Source organism: Ornithorhynchus anatinus, chromosome 3, assembly GCF_004115215.2.
Source record: "Ornithorhynchus anatinus isolate Pmale09 chromosome 3, mOrnAna1.pri.v4, whole genome shotgun sequence".
Lineage (NCBI taxonomy): Eukaryota > Metazoa > Chordata > Mammalia > Monotremata > Ornithorhynchidae > Ornithorhynchus > Ornithorhynchus anatinus.
In genome coordinates, this window is record NC_041730.1 from 49,986,343 (window position 1) to 50,000,806 (window position 14,464).

General features: G+C 49.7%; 1 long non-coding RNA gene across 1 annotated transcript in view; it reads left to right on the forward strand.

The window, feature by feature from the left end:
* LOC114810176 overlaps window positions 1-13,944 on the forward strand; it is a 57,153-nt gene extending 43,209 nt beyond the window's left edge. The window contains exons 3-5 of the long non-coding RNA XR_003757892.2: window positions 2,278-2,449; window positions 13,449-13,629; window positions 13,816-13,944. This is a non-coding gene — a long non-coding RNA (uncharacterized LOC114810176). The remainder of the gene's footprint in view (window positions 1-2,277; window positions 2,450-13,448; window positions 13,630-13,815) is intronic.
* Window positions 13,945-14,464: the final 520 nt, after the last annotated feature.

The window sequence follows — 14,464 nt, forward strand, 5'->3', positions numbered from 1 at the left end:
TAAGCTCTCTGTGAGCAGGGAGCTAGGCCGAGTGCCTAGTACAGAACACCGCACCAAGTGGGAGCTCAATAAATGTTGATATTGCCCAGTGCTAATGAAATTCTTGGACCGAACGAAGGTTTCTCTGCTGCAACCTGAGACAAATCTTAATCTTTAGGCTTATTTATCATCGGTTGATAGTGTTGTGGTGACCCTAAGAAAGAGTTCATGCGACTCGCATGGCAGGTCTTGAGGAGCAGAGGCTCCCAGCATGCCTGTGCTCCGTGGGTTGCCCACATGGATTTAAACTATTGCTGGACATGCCCTGGACCTCTTCATCAGATGTCCTCCTGGGACCTGCAGCCCCTCCACTGCAGCTCCAAGGGACCTCAGCGTCTTCCTCTAGAAGAGTACCATGCCGCCCCCCGTCACCCCACCTCAGGATCCCGCACCAACCTTTCTCCACCTCACTGAAGAACCTCCATCCCGACCCACCTTCCACCAACCCGGCAGGACAGAGAGAAGCAGAAGGCAGCCTGATGCCACCTCCACAGAACCTCTCTATTGGGTACCCCACTCCCAAGGTCCAAATACTGAGCTGGGCACTTTCATGGGCACGTTCTTTTATTTGCCTAAACCCGCCCCTGGCTGACACAGTCAGCTCCCCTTGGCCCTCCTGAAGAGGCTTCCTTGGGAGCGAACGCTCATTAGTTCCCCACGCCGTCAGTCGGGTTCTGTGGCCTCTTATTGGCAGTTGAGCGTTGGCATCCTTCGGTCTCCAATGAGACCTATTCATCGCTCTTTGTCTCTCCTCCAACGGTCCGTTGCTCTCCATTTCATGGCCCAATGCGCCATCTTGGATCCATGTGACCTGGGGGGGCAAGGGGAGCATAGGACACCCCCAAATTACCAAGGCGTTGGGGAAACTGAGGGTGCTAGGTTCAATCCCAACCTGTGATAGGGTGAGGATGATGTTCTGCAGCGGTAGTGGCTTCCGGAGCCGTAGCAAGCAAAGCTCTGTGGATATGCCGTGATGCCTCCGTGTTGGAGTGTGTGGGAAGGGGTTGGCGGTCCTGACATGTCACCTCCCCCCTCAAAAATCTCCAGTGGTTGCCTGCCCACCTCCATATCAAACAAAAATTCCTCACCATTAGCTTTAAAGCTCTCCGTCACCTCACCCCCTCCTACCTCACCTCGCTTCTCTCCTTCTACGACCCAGCCCTCCCACTCCGCTCCTCTGGTGCTAACCTTCTCACTGTGCCTCAATCTTACCTGTCTCACTGCCGACACCTGGCCCACGTCCTGCCTCTGACCTGGAACTCCCTCCCTCCTCAAATCCGACAGATAATTACTCTCCCCCGCTTCAAAGCCTTACTGAAGGCACATCTACTCCAAGAGGCCTTCCCAGACTAAGCCCCACCTTCCCTCATCTTCCACTCTCTCCTCCGTCACCCTGACTTGCTCCTTTTACTCTTCCCCCGCTCCCCGCCCCATGGCATTTATGTATATATCTGTAATTTTATTTATTTACATTGATGTCTGTTTATACTGATGTCTATCTTCCCCCCTCTAGACTGTGAGCTCGTTGTGGGCAGGGATTGTCACTCTTTAGTGCAGTATTGTATTTCCCAAGTGCCTAGTATAGTGCTCCGCACACAGTAAGTACAATTGAATGAATGAATGAACCAGAAAGATTTGGGGTGGTGGGCGGAGGGACGACGACGGTAGCCTGGGGATGCCCCGTGGCTGCGGAGATGTGCCCGACTCTGTGATGGAAGCAGCAAGGGCCTCGCTTGCCTGCCACAGAGCCCAAGCCCGAGGAAGACAAGGGTATCAGGAGGGCTCAGGGAAACATTGTCACATCAATATTTAGTCGCAAAGGGGACTTCAATACCTGTTCTCCCTTTCATTCATTCATTCAATCGCCTAATTGAGCACTTATTTTGTGCAGAACACTGTACTAAACACTTGGGAGACTACAATATTGCAGTAAGCTGACATTCTCTGCCCACAATGAGCTTACAGTCTCATTTAGGCTATGAGCCTTATACGGGACAGGGACTGTGTCCAACCTGATGATCTTCTATCACCTCAGCATTTAGTACAGTGCTTGACAAATTAATAAGTGCTTCAAGAATACTAATATTATTATTTTATCAGTTAAATGCTTACTACATGTCAAGCACTGTTCTATGCTCTGGGGTAGATATAAGTTCATCCAGTTGGACACAGTCCCTGATCCACACAGGGCTCACAGTCTCATTAAGAAGGAGTAAGATTTAATCCCCAATTTTACAGTTGAGGAAACTGAAGCACAGAGGTGAACGATGGCGGCAGGATGGACACACACCATCCGAGGATCCCTCCTGGACTTTTCTTGAAGAAACTCTGTCTGGGACGGTGCTTCTTCACTGAAGCTGGGAAGGGGAAGACTAAACACCATCAACATCCAAGACCCTGAGGATTGCTGGTAGGTGTACAATCACACTGGACTGGGTAATTTCGAGCCCAAAGGGTTGTTCTCACAAGCAGTCCATCCGGGGCCATCTTTTGTTTCATGAGCGTGTTGGATTCACAGCATTTAGCTTAGAATTGCTCAGAGCTCTATTCTTCATTCTAGAAGAATGGGGGAGAAGATTTCCAGGTGTCTCTTCTGTTCCAGGGCCTGAAACCAAGTTCAACCCAAGACCAACCCCATAGATATTTGGACAAGCCTGTTATCCCTTTTTAAGTTGGACCAGTCTTGAGTTAGAGGGCAGAGGGCGTGGGGGCTTCTGGGCTTTAACGCTACACAGAAGAAGTGTTACCCCCTTAATCTCCCACCCCCTCACCCCGACTCTGGACAATCCGGGTTGAATCCTGTTGTCCATGTTCACTCCCCAGAGGGTCTTACTCTCTGGTCCCAACGTTTCAGCAGGCTACTTCCTGCAAAATCCGTCTCTAGGTCGTGGCCTGGGTAACAGAGACTTCCAACGTTCTGCGGAAATGCTCTCAGCTGAATAATTGCCAGCTGGGGATGCTTAAACCTCGGGGGAAGAACTGGGCTTTCAGGTTGCTCCTTGAGAGCTGAAGGGAGAAGAAAGACCACAGTGAAGATGTTTCTCCCAGAGGGGATTTCATCCTCAGAGCCGGCTAGTTTCCTCCCCAGTGAGCCTTTAGAAAAGGCCCAGCAGCTGATGTACAGAGAATCCGTGCCCTATCCATAAAGGCGAACGAAGGCGACCTTCTCCCAGTGTTTGCACAAAGCCAGTTGTTTCAACCTCCCCCACTGCTGCTCCTACGCCCACACGATCAGTCGAATCATTATGATACCCAAATATCAAGATAAACTCTCCTCTTTAGCATAAGCTTTCATCCCCCGATGAGCTGCATGTGCTCTACTGTCTAAGTGAGGCACCAATTAGGTGTGGCAGGGTGGTCAAACAGCTGAGGAAGGGGTTGGGGGGGTTCAGGGAGGGAGCTTGAGGTTTACGCTGTCCCAGAATGATCCTGGACCCAAACTCCACCTGGTTCAGGAAGGGAGAAGGTTTAAATCGTTATCCTGGCTACGTTCCCTCCCTTATCCTACCTCCATCTCTGACCCGAAGTGACTGCTCCAGATGGTCTACTGAACCCCAGGCGGGGGGAGTTTGGAGTGTCCCACCCAGACCTAGGGACTGGGGTGGGAGGGAGGGAGTACCATGGAGAGCTGAATACGCCCCGGGGAGCAACAATAGCAGAAAGTCCTAGAGGGGGAGAGTATCTGTGAGCAGAGGCTTTGGGAAGATTGTAGTGATAAGAAGTGAAAACAGCAAAGCAAAGATATTTTCATGTGGGCACAATGTGGTGTGGCCTGGTCGGGCTGCTTCTCAACTCCTAATAATAATAATGATAAGAATGGTTCTTGTCAAGTGCTTACTCTGTGCCAAGCACTGTTCTGAGCGCCAGGGTAGATACAAGGTCATCAGGTTGGAGACAGTCCATCCCACATGGGGCTCACACTCTAAATCCCCATTTTACAGATGAGGGAACTGAGGCACTGAGAAGTTAAGTGACTTGCCCGAGGTCAAACAGCAGGCATGTGGGGGAACTGGATTAGAACCCAGTCCTTCTGACTTCTAGGCCCGTGCTCTATCCACTAGACCACACAGCTTCTCTACCCCCTTGCACCTGCCTTGTTGCCACTGGGAGTGTCTTGCCATCAACTCCTGTCTGCCAACCAACCCTCCCCCTGCCGGCCCCTGCCTCAGCTTGTTGGCCCTAGGGGACTCTCGGTTAAAAGGCAGCCGGGAAAGGCGTGGAGGCCGGAAATTCTCAGTGCCCTGGCAGCCCGGCCCCAAGAAGTAGTGGAAGAGAAGGGGTTCAGATAGGTAGGGTTTCTTTAGATGAGAACTGGCCTTCTGCAAGAACTGGAATCTCCTGGAGCTTTCCTTTAAAATCCATTGAGAAAGTGAAACTTTCACAAGATGAGCCAGAATGACAGAGAGAGCCATGGGGGGGGGGGGCGCCGGGAATGCCTGCGTAGATGTTTGGGGTCCAGGAGAGTCGGGGGACTGTTGGAGCAGATCATTGGAGGAGGGTGCTGAAGGGCAGGGTACAGACCCCCTCTCAAAGTTGGAAGGGACTTGAAGTCTTCGGATATCAGACTCCAAATGGACCAGGGCCATTTGTCTGGGCTTTTCCGCCTGCCTGCCTCAACCGCAGGAGTCTCTCACTGCTTAGAGAAGCAGTGTGACTCGGTGGAAAGAGCTGAGGCTTGGGAGTCAGAGGTCATGGGTTCAAATCCCAGCTCTGCCACATGTCAGCTGTGTGACTGTAGGCAAGTCACTTAACTTCTTTGTGCCTCAGTTACCTCATCTGTAAAATGGGGATTAACCGTGAACCTCACATGGGACAACATGATTACCCTGTATCTACCCCAGTGCTTAGAACAGTGCTCTGCACATAGTAAGCACTTAACAAATACCAACATTATTATTATTATTATTATCATGCAGACCCGAGTGTTCTGGGCCAGGCCTGCTGATTTGGGACAATCAGGTGTGACACCCTCTCCTCCAGGTGGACCCTCTCTCCATTTCCCCGGACAAGGGCCAAGGAGAGAGAGTGGCTGCCAGAAACAGGCCTCTGGGAAGACTACATCTTCCAGAAGCAGGACCAAGCAGCAGGGCCTACTGAACACATTCATTCATTCAGTTGTATTTATTGAGCGCTTACTGTGTGCAGAACTCTGTACTAAATGCTTGGAAAGTACAATTCAGCAATAAAGAGACAATCCCTGCCCACTCCAGGCTTACAATCTAGAAGGAGGGAGACAGACATCAAAACCAGTAAACAGGCATCATAGATTTATACATATATACAAAAGTGCTGTGGGGCGGGGAGAAGGGGGGCAGAGCAAAGGGAGTGAGTCAAGGTGATATGGAAGGGAAGGGGAGCTGAGGAAAAGGGGGGCTTAGTCTGGGAAGGCCTCTTGGATGGGGTGAGCCTTCAGGAGGACTTTGAAGCGGGGAAGAGTGATTGTTTAGTGGATTTGAACAGAGCACGGGCCTGAGAGTCGGAAGACCTGAGTTCTAATCCCAGATCTGCCAACTGCTTGCTACGTGACCTTGGGCAAGTCACATAACTTTAGCTCTCCTTTTCTCCCTCATTCATTCATTAATTCATTCAATCATATTTACTGAGCACTTACTGTGTGCAGAACACCGTGCTAAGTGCTTGGAAGAGTAGAATGAAACAATAAACAGACACATTCCCTGCCCACACCGCGCTTGCATTCTAGAGGGGGAGACAGACATTAATATAAACAAATAAATTACAGATGTGTACATAAGTGCTGTGGGGCTCGGAGGAGGGAAAGAATGAAGGAAGCAAGTGAGGGCGACACAGATGAGAGAGGGAGAAGAGGAAAGGAAGGCTTAGTCAGGGAAGGCCTCTTGGAGGAGATGTGCCTTCAATAAGGCCTTGAATGGGGAGAGAGTAATTGTCTGTCAGATACAAGGAGGGAGGGTGTTCCAGGCCAGAGGTAGGATGTGGGTGAAATGTAAGCAGCAAGATAGATGAGATCGAGAAGGCTGGCATTAAAGGAGCGAAGCGTGCGGGCTGGTTGGAGAAGGAGAGTAGTGAGGTGAGGTAGGAGGGGGCAAGGTGATTGACGGATTTAAAGTCAATGGTGAGGAGTTTTTGTTTGATACAGAGGTGGATCCCACTTAGACTGTGAGGCAGTATGTCCAACCTAATTAACTCGCACCTATCCCAGTGCTTAAAACAGTGTTTGACACATAGTAAGAGCGTAACAAATACCATAAAAAAAGCATTAGTGTGCCCCTCCTTCGGCCACTTTGTGTAGCCGTTTCCCAGACCGCCTTCCATTTGTCCCATCCCAGCCCAAGGCCCACCGGGGTTGGTCAAGAGCTGTTGATGGCACTTAGTGAGACTGGGATTTAGCCCTCACCTCAGAGTCTGGGAGAGGCTGGATCCCTTTGATCTGACCAAGTGCTAGTGTTTACGTAGTGTAGATGGGAAACCAATCCAAGCAGGCAGGAAGCCCTCTCCAGTACTCCAGGGGACTCAGGGTTAGTTATGTCCCCACCCCAGCCAGAGACACAGGATTAATCACCCCCACCCCCCACCCCACATCTGACCCCAGCAGAGGCCAACAGGGTTAGTGACCCACTAAGCCTGGAGATACACAGTTAGCTACGGACAGGAAATCCCTGGCTCGGAGATGGAGAGAAATGACAAACACGGTCTGAGTCAATCAATCAATCGATGGTATTTATTGAGGACTTACTGTGTGCAGAGAATTGTACTAAGCTCTTGGGAGAGTATAATAAAGTAAATAGGCAAGATCCCAGACCTAAAGAAGCATGCAATCTAACATGAGAGACAGACATTAAAATAAATTGCAGGTAGGGGAAGCGACGGAGCGTAAGGAGATGTATCTAAGTGCTACGGTGGCGGGGGTGGGTGAGTATCAGAGTGCTTAGGGGGAAATGGACCCAAGTTCATAAGTGAAGCAGAAAGGAGGGAGTATAGGGTGGGGAGGAGAGAGGTTAGTCAGGAAAGCATCCTCGAAGGGATGTGATTTTAGCAAAGCTTTGAAGATGGGGAGAATGGTGGTCTGTTGGGTGTGAAAGGGAAAGGAGTTCCAGGCAGGAGGGAGAGTATGAGCAAGGGGGTGATTGCAAAAGAGACAAGACCGAGGCCTAGTGAGTGGGTTGGTGTTAGAAGAGTGAAGTGTGCAGGCTGGGCCGTACTGGGAAAGGAGAGAGGATGAGAAGTGAGGAGAGAGCTGATTGAGTGCCTGGAAGCCGATGGCAAAGGCGGAGCAAATTAATCGAAGTCAATCTTGCCCACCAGTCAATGTACAGGCCAGGGGGACGCCAGCTTAGTCGAGTCAATGAACGGCAGATCAAGTGTTTCCAGAGTTTAGATAAACAGGTCAATTCAAGGCAAACAGCACAGGTCTTTTTTTTTTAATGGTGTTTGTTAAGCCCTATGTGTCAAAACTGTTCTAAGCGATGGGGTAGATAGATGTTAATCAGACATAGTCCCTATCCCACTCAAGGTTAACAGCCTGAACTTTCATTCATTTATTCATTCGATCATATTTGTTGGGCACTTACTGTGTGCAGAGCACTGTACTAAGCATTTGGGAAAGTACAGTACAACAATAAACAGTGTCAGTTCTTGCCCACAGCAAGCTCACAGTCTAAAGTGGGGGAGACAGGCATCAATTCAAATAAATAAAATTACAGATATATACATAAGCACTTCGGGGCTGGGAGCGGGGAAGAGCAAAGGGAGCAAATCAGGGTGATGCAGAAGGGAGCAGGAGATGAGAAAAAGCGGGGCTTAGTCAGGGAAGCCCCTTGGAGGAGATGTGCCTTCAGTAAGGCTTTGAGGCAGGGGAGAGTAATTGTCTGCCAGATTAGAAAAAAGAGGGAAAACAGGTATTTCATCCCCATTTTAAAGCTGAGGGAACCGAGACCTAAGGTCTAGCACACAAGCAGCGCCCATGTTACAATTCTAAAAATCTGAATTAAAAGCTACAGGAAAATGAGACCATCGTAGCATTATTTTGACAATACTCATGCAGACCGGGGTAAGGTGCCTAACCAAATCTGCGTGGAACAAGGCTGAAGCCTGACTGTATGTGCAGTTGGTCATTTAGCATGTTGATATGAGGGCACGTGGAGAGGCACTGAGGAGTTTTTCAGAAAAAAAAATGCAAAATGTGCATTGAAGATGGTGATTTTGATGGTCTGGGGTCAGGGATGACCGAAAGAATGGATCCTTCTGTCATCAACTCCTGTTGGTTCCCTCACAGGAGCCACAATGGATGAAAAATGGATGGTGGCCCAGATGGTGGCCACTAGCCAACTGGGTGGGGTGGAGCCCAGCAGAGCTAAAGTTGAAGCTGAAGTACAAGCAGGACCAGAGGGAGGCAGAATGATTTGTGAATAATAATAATAATTATAATTGCAGTATTTGTTCAGCACTTACTACATGACTAGTACTGTGGTAGATACAAGATGAATGGATCAAATACAACCCCTCCCCTACATAGGGTTCACAGACTAAGGAGGAGGGAAAATAGGTACTGAATCTCCATTTTAGAGATGAGGAAGCTGAAGCCCAGAGAGGTTAAGTGATTGCCCATGGTCACACAGCAAGCAAGCGGCAGAGCTGGGATTAAATCCCAGGTCCTCTGACTCCAGGCCCCTGCTCTTTCCTCTAGTTCATGCTGCTTCCCTTGATAAAGCCTCCATGAAACTAATTTGAGTCTATGAACAGAGATCCTGGGGATGGGCCAACTCCCCAACAATAAGCATTTTAGAGGTGACTTTACAGAGCTATAATTCCCTTTCTGAACTCTAGCCCTTCATCGTCAAGGGGGTTGTGATTTATCAAACTGCCGTGTGTCCCTGCAGAGCACTGGCAAGTGGCCAGTGCTCCCAGGCCTCCATTCCTCCCATCCAGTCCTGCGGGGCCTGGCATCCTAAAACTTCAAGTCCTCTTCCACTTTTGATGGCGGGTCTGTCCCCTGGCCTGGGCCCCCCGCCTCCAATGACCTGCTCAAATAGCCCCCTCCTCTCTGGACCCCACAGTAACTTCTCTGTGCCTCAGTTACCTCATCTGTAAAATGGAGATTAAGACAGTGAGCCCCAGGTGGGACAGGGACTGTGTCCAACCCCATTTACTTGTATTCACCCCAGCACTTAATATGGTGCCTGGGACACAGTAAGCGCCTAGTAAATGCCACTTAGAGCCAAGAAGGAGGGAGGAGTCAAGTGGCAAGGAGACGGGGCTGGAACACCTGGACCGCAGAAGAAGTATTTGTTTTGTATTTGTATTTATTAAGCGCTTACTATGTGCAGAGCACTGTTCTAAGCGCTTGGGTAGATACAGGGTAATCAGATTGTCCCACATGAGGCTCACAGTCTTAATCCCCATTTTACAGATGAGGGAACTGAGGCACAGAGAAGTTAAGTGACTTGCCCACAGTCACACAGCTGACAAGTGGCAGAGCCGGGATTCAAACCCATGACCTCTGACTCCCAAGCCCGGGCTCATCCCACTGAGCCACGCTGCTTAAGAGCACAGACTGGAAGGACTGAGTTCTTATTCTAGCTCTGTCACATAATAATAAAAATAGTAATAATAATGATAATGGTATTTGTTAAGCACTTACTATGTGCTAAGCGCTATTCTAAGCGCTGGGGTAATACAGGGTAATCAGGTTGTCCCACATAAGGCTCACACTTTTAATCCCCACTTAACAGATGAGTTAACTGAGTCCCAGAGGAGTGAAGTGACTTGCCCACGGTCACACAGTAGGTAAGTGACGGAGGCGGGATTAGAACGCATCCCGGCTCTGCCACTTGTCAGCTGTGTGACTGTGGGCAAGTCACTTAACTTCTCTGTGCCTCAGTTACCTCATCTGTAAAATGGGAATTAAGATTGTGAGCCTCATGTGGGACAATCTGATTACCCTGTATACCCCAGCGCTTAGAACAGTGCTCTGCACATAGTAAGCGCCTAACAAATACCAACATTAATGAATGACCTCTGACTCCCAAGCCCGGGCTCTTTCCACTGAGCCACGCTGCTTTTTAAGCACTTGCTATGTGTCTCTCTCTGCACTAAGCACTGGGGTTGAGAATCATATCCTACAGAGAGGTCACAGCTTTAATCCCCATTTTACAGAAATGGTAACTGAGTCCCAGAGAAGTGAAGTGACTTGTCCAAGATCACACAGCAGACAAGTGTGGAACGCGGATTAGAACTCAGGTCCTTTGACTCTCGGGCCCCTGCTTTGTTCACTAGGTCAGGCTGCTCCTCTATCCCTTTATTCTTCAGCTGCCTCTTGAGACCAGGGATCTATGCCCTGTCCCAAGCTTCTTTTCCTCCTTTACCTTACCCCCACGCCACCCAACGCTCTGAATTTTGGAGGGCATATTCCTCAGAAATGGAAGGACAGGAGCCAGGTTCGAATTCTTTCTTTCAGATAACAACTGTGGTATTAATTAAGCACAAGCTCTGTGCTAAGCCCTGGGACACCTACGGTAATGATTAATAATTGCGGTATTTCTAAAGTCCTTACTCACTTCACTGAATGCGTTCCATCCCAGATCCTTTTTTTCAAACTGAGTCAGCCTCCTTACTGAGCTCTCTATGCCATCTGGTGGTCAGATCCCTCCACCGCTTGGCTCTCAATCAGGAGTATTTATTGAGCGCTTACTACGCGCAGAACACTGTACTAAGCGGTTGGGAGAATAGAATAGAGCAGAATTAGTGGACACGTTCCCTGCCCATAACGAGCTTGCAGTCTCGAGGGGGAGACATAGCCTAGAGGAAGCCCGGGCTGGTGACTGTAGATAAACTGTCTTCCAAGTAACGAGAAGTGAGAAGATCAAGCTAGGCTAGTCCCATACCTAGAGAAGAAGCGAAAGTCCAGGTTTCAGAGCAACAAACAGCTCAGTCAATCAATTAAACATATTTATTGAGCACTCATTTTGTGTAAAACTCTGTACTAAGCACATGGGAGCGTATACTACGGTTGGCAGACACAACCTTTGTCTCAAGGAGTTTACAGTCTAATGGGGAAGACAGGGATTAAAATAAATTACAGGTAAGGGAGGATCAAGCTGGGCTGGTCCCATACTTGGAGAAGAAGTGAAAGTCCAGGTTTCAGAGCCGCAAACCGCTCAATCAATCAATCAACCAATCATATTTATTGAGCACTTACTTTGTGTAAAACACTGTACTAAGCAGTTGGGAAAGTATAATACAGTTGGCACCCACAATCCCTGTCTCAAGTCTTTTGGGGAAGATAGGTGTTAAACTAAAGGTAGGGGAAGCAATGGGGTATAAGGATGTGTACATAAGTACTGAGGGATGGGGATGTGGAGAAGCAGCGTGGCTTAGTGGAAAGAGCATGGGCTTGGGCCTCAGAGGTCATGGGTTCTAATCCCGGCTCCACCACTTGTCGTCTGTGTGACTTTGGGCAAGTCGCTTAACTTCTCTGTGCCCTCAGTTACCTCATCTGTAAAATGGGGATTAAGACTGTGAGCCCCACGTGGGACAACCTGATAACCTTGTATCTACCCCAGCGCTTAGAGCGGTGCTTGGCACATAGTAAGCGCTTAACAAATACCATCATTATTATTATTACTTAAATGCTTAGCAAGTGGGACTAGGTGACTGGGAGAGGCAGGAGGGAAGGAAGATAGTCTGAGGGGAGGAGAAGCGAAGCTAGTCTGGGCAGACTTCCTGGGGGAGATGTGATTTCAGGACTTTGGAGATGAAGAGAAGGCTCGTCGGTCAGAGAGGGAGGGGAAGAGAGTTCCAGGAAAGGGGAGGGGTGTGAGCAAGCTGTCGAAGATGTGTGAGGTGAGAGAGAAAGACAGAGAGTAGGTTGGTACTAGAGGAGGGCAGTTCATGGGCTAGGTTGTAGTGGGAGAGGAGTGAGGATAAGTAACGGAGAGAGAGCTGACTGACTACATTGAATTTGATGGTGAGGGGTTTCTGCTTGATGTGATGAAGAAAAACGAGGCATTTAAGGAGTGGGGAAATGCGTGCGGAACCATTTTTCGGAAGAACGATCCAGGTAGTAGAGTATGGACCGGAGAGATGAGAGACAGGAGGTAGGGAGGTCAGTGAAGAGACCGGTACAGTGTCAAGACAGGTTTGAAAAGTGATTGATACACTATGATAGCAGTTTCAGCGGAGAGGAAGGAGCAAATTCTGCATATGTCATGGAGATGATGATGATGATGATGGCATTTGCAAAGTGCTTACTATGTGCCAAGCACCGTCCTAAGCGCTGGAGTAGATGCAAGACAATCATGTTGTCCCAAGCGGGGTTCGCAGTCTTAATCCCCATTTTACAGATGAGGTCACTGAGGGGCAGAGAAGTTAAGCGACTTGCCCAAAGTCACGACCTGTGACTGCCAAGCCCGCGCTCTTTCCACTGAGCCATGCTGCTCCCACAGCAGGCAGAATCAATTTACTGACTGACTAAATATATGGGTTGAAGGAGAAAGTTGAGTTAAGGATATTGCCCAAGTTGTGGGTTTGTGAGACAGGAAGGGTGGTGGTGCAGTCCGCAGGAATGAGAAAGTCAGTGGGAAGAGAAAGTATGAGAGGGAAGATGGGAAGTTCCATTTTGGACAGGTCAAGTCAGTCATTTGTATTTATCGAGCGCTTACTGTGTGCAGAGCACTGGACTAAACGCCCGGGAGAGTACAATATAAAAAAAAACCACATTCTGTTTATTCTGTACACAGCCTGTACAAATTGGAGTAGCAGCATGGCCCAGTGGATAGAGCACGGACCCGGGAGTCAGAAGGACCTGGGTTCTAGTCTCAGCTCTGCCGCTTGTCTGCAGTGTGACCTTGGACAGGCCACTTCACTTCTCTGCGCCTCAGTTACCTCATCTGTAAAATGGGGATTAGGACTGTGAACCCCACGTGGGTCGTGGACTGTGTCCAACCCGATTACCTTGTATCTATACCAACGCTTAGAAGGGTACCTGGCACATAGTAAGCGCTTAACAAATACTATAGAAAAAACAATTCTCTGCCCACAAAGAGCATAACGCCTAGAGGTTTAAGGTGTCAGTCGGGACATCCAGGTAGAGATGTCAGGAGGCAGAGGAAATGTGAGGCTACAGCGGCAGGGAGCGGTTGGGCTTGGAGATTTAATTTGGGGGGGAACTGGCCTAGAGGCGGTAGCTGAAGCCATGGGAGTGGATGAGTCCCCAAGAGAGTGGGTGAAAATGGAGACTAGAAGGGGATCCAGAAGCAAGCCTGGAGAGGTCTCCCTGCCCCAGTTAGGAGGTAGAGGAGGAACCAGTGCAAAAGGCCAAAATGGAGAGGGAGGAGAACCAGCAGGGGACGGGGGCAGTGAACCTTAGTTTAGCTAGCGCCCTGTGCGCCATGGATTGCCTGCATGAATTTAAACTGCTGCCGACTTCACACCAGGCCTCTGCACCGGCATCCTCTCGGCGCCTGCTACCCCGTCTTTTGCGGCTCCCAGCGCCCTCGGCGTCCTTCCCTGGGAGCCCACCACGCCGACCCCGGGATCCCTCGCCGGCCTTCTTCCGCATCACCGAGGAATCTCCATCCCGACCCGCCTTCCACCAACCCGGCAGGACGGACAGAGGTAGCCGCAGCCTCGTGTCATTTCCATAGAACCTCGGGAAGAGGAAGATGGATTCAGCCGCTGTTACAGGGAGGCACCGAGGGCTGAAATTCTGCTCCTCCTGCCGCAGAATCCTACTGAGTTTTGCTTTGGTCTTTATGTTGTCTTAGCGTTTTGATTGATCTTTTCTTACGTATCTTCTGCCAGTCCCCACTCCCCTTTTTATTTTCAGGCTCGGACGGCACCTGGAGAGTTTCTAATACTCAACCGGTCTCGGCTACGGGAGGAAGAGTCAAGCAGCGGCCTACCCATTCCGTTCCTAGCTTGGGCAGTGGCCAGCGAGTGGAAGGCCATCTGCTATAGGTTAAAACTCACCTGTCCTGGGCAGCAGCGGCTCGGGAGAGAGGCGAGGGCGGAGACTCGAGTTGACTGCGTAGAAGGAGGTAATGCTAAGCCGCTTACATATGTTTACCAGGAAAACTCTGTGGATACACCTCTAGAACGATTACGGATGGAGGTGGGGCGTTCTGGGAGAGCCGTGACCTCGGAGTCGCTATGGGTCGGAGATGACTCCTCAGCATAAGACGAGACAAGATCCCCCTCAGGGACAGGACTTTTTTGTCTAATTCCCAGCTGTGTATTTTTTCCCAGTGCTTAGTAAAGTGCTCTGCAAACAGAGTAGGTGCTTGATAGATACTGTCAACTTCTCTTTCCACGAAATGTGGAGAAGCAGTGTGGCCTAGTGGAGAGAGGATGGGCCTGGGAGTCAGAAAGACCTGGCCTCTAATCCCGGTTCTGTCAACTGCTTCTATGTGACCTTGGGCAAGTCACTTAACTGCTCCGTGCCTCAGTTTCC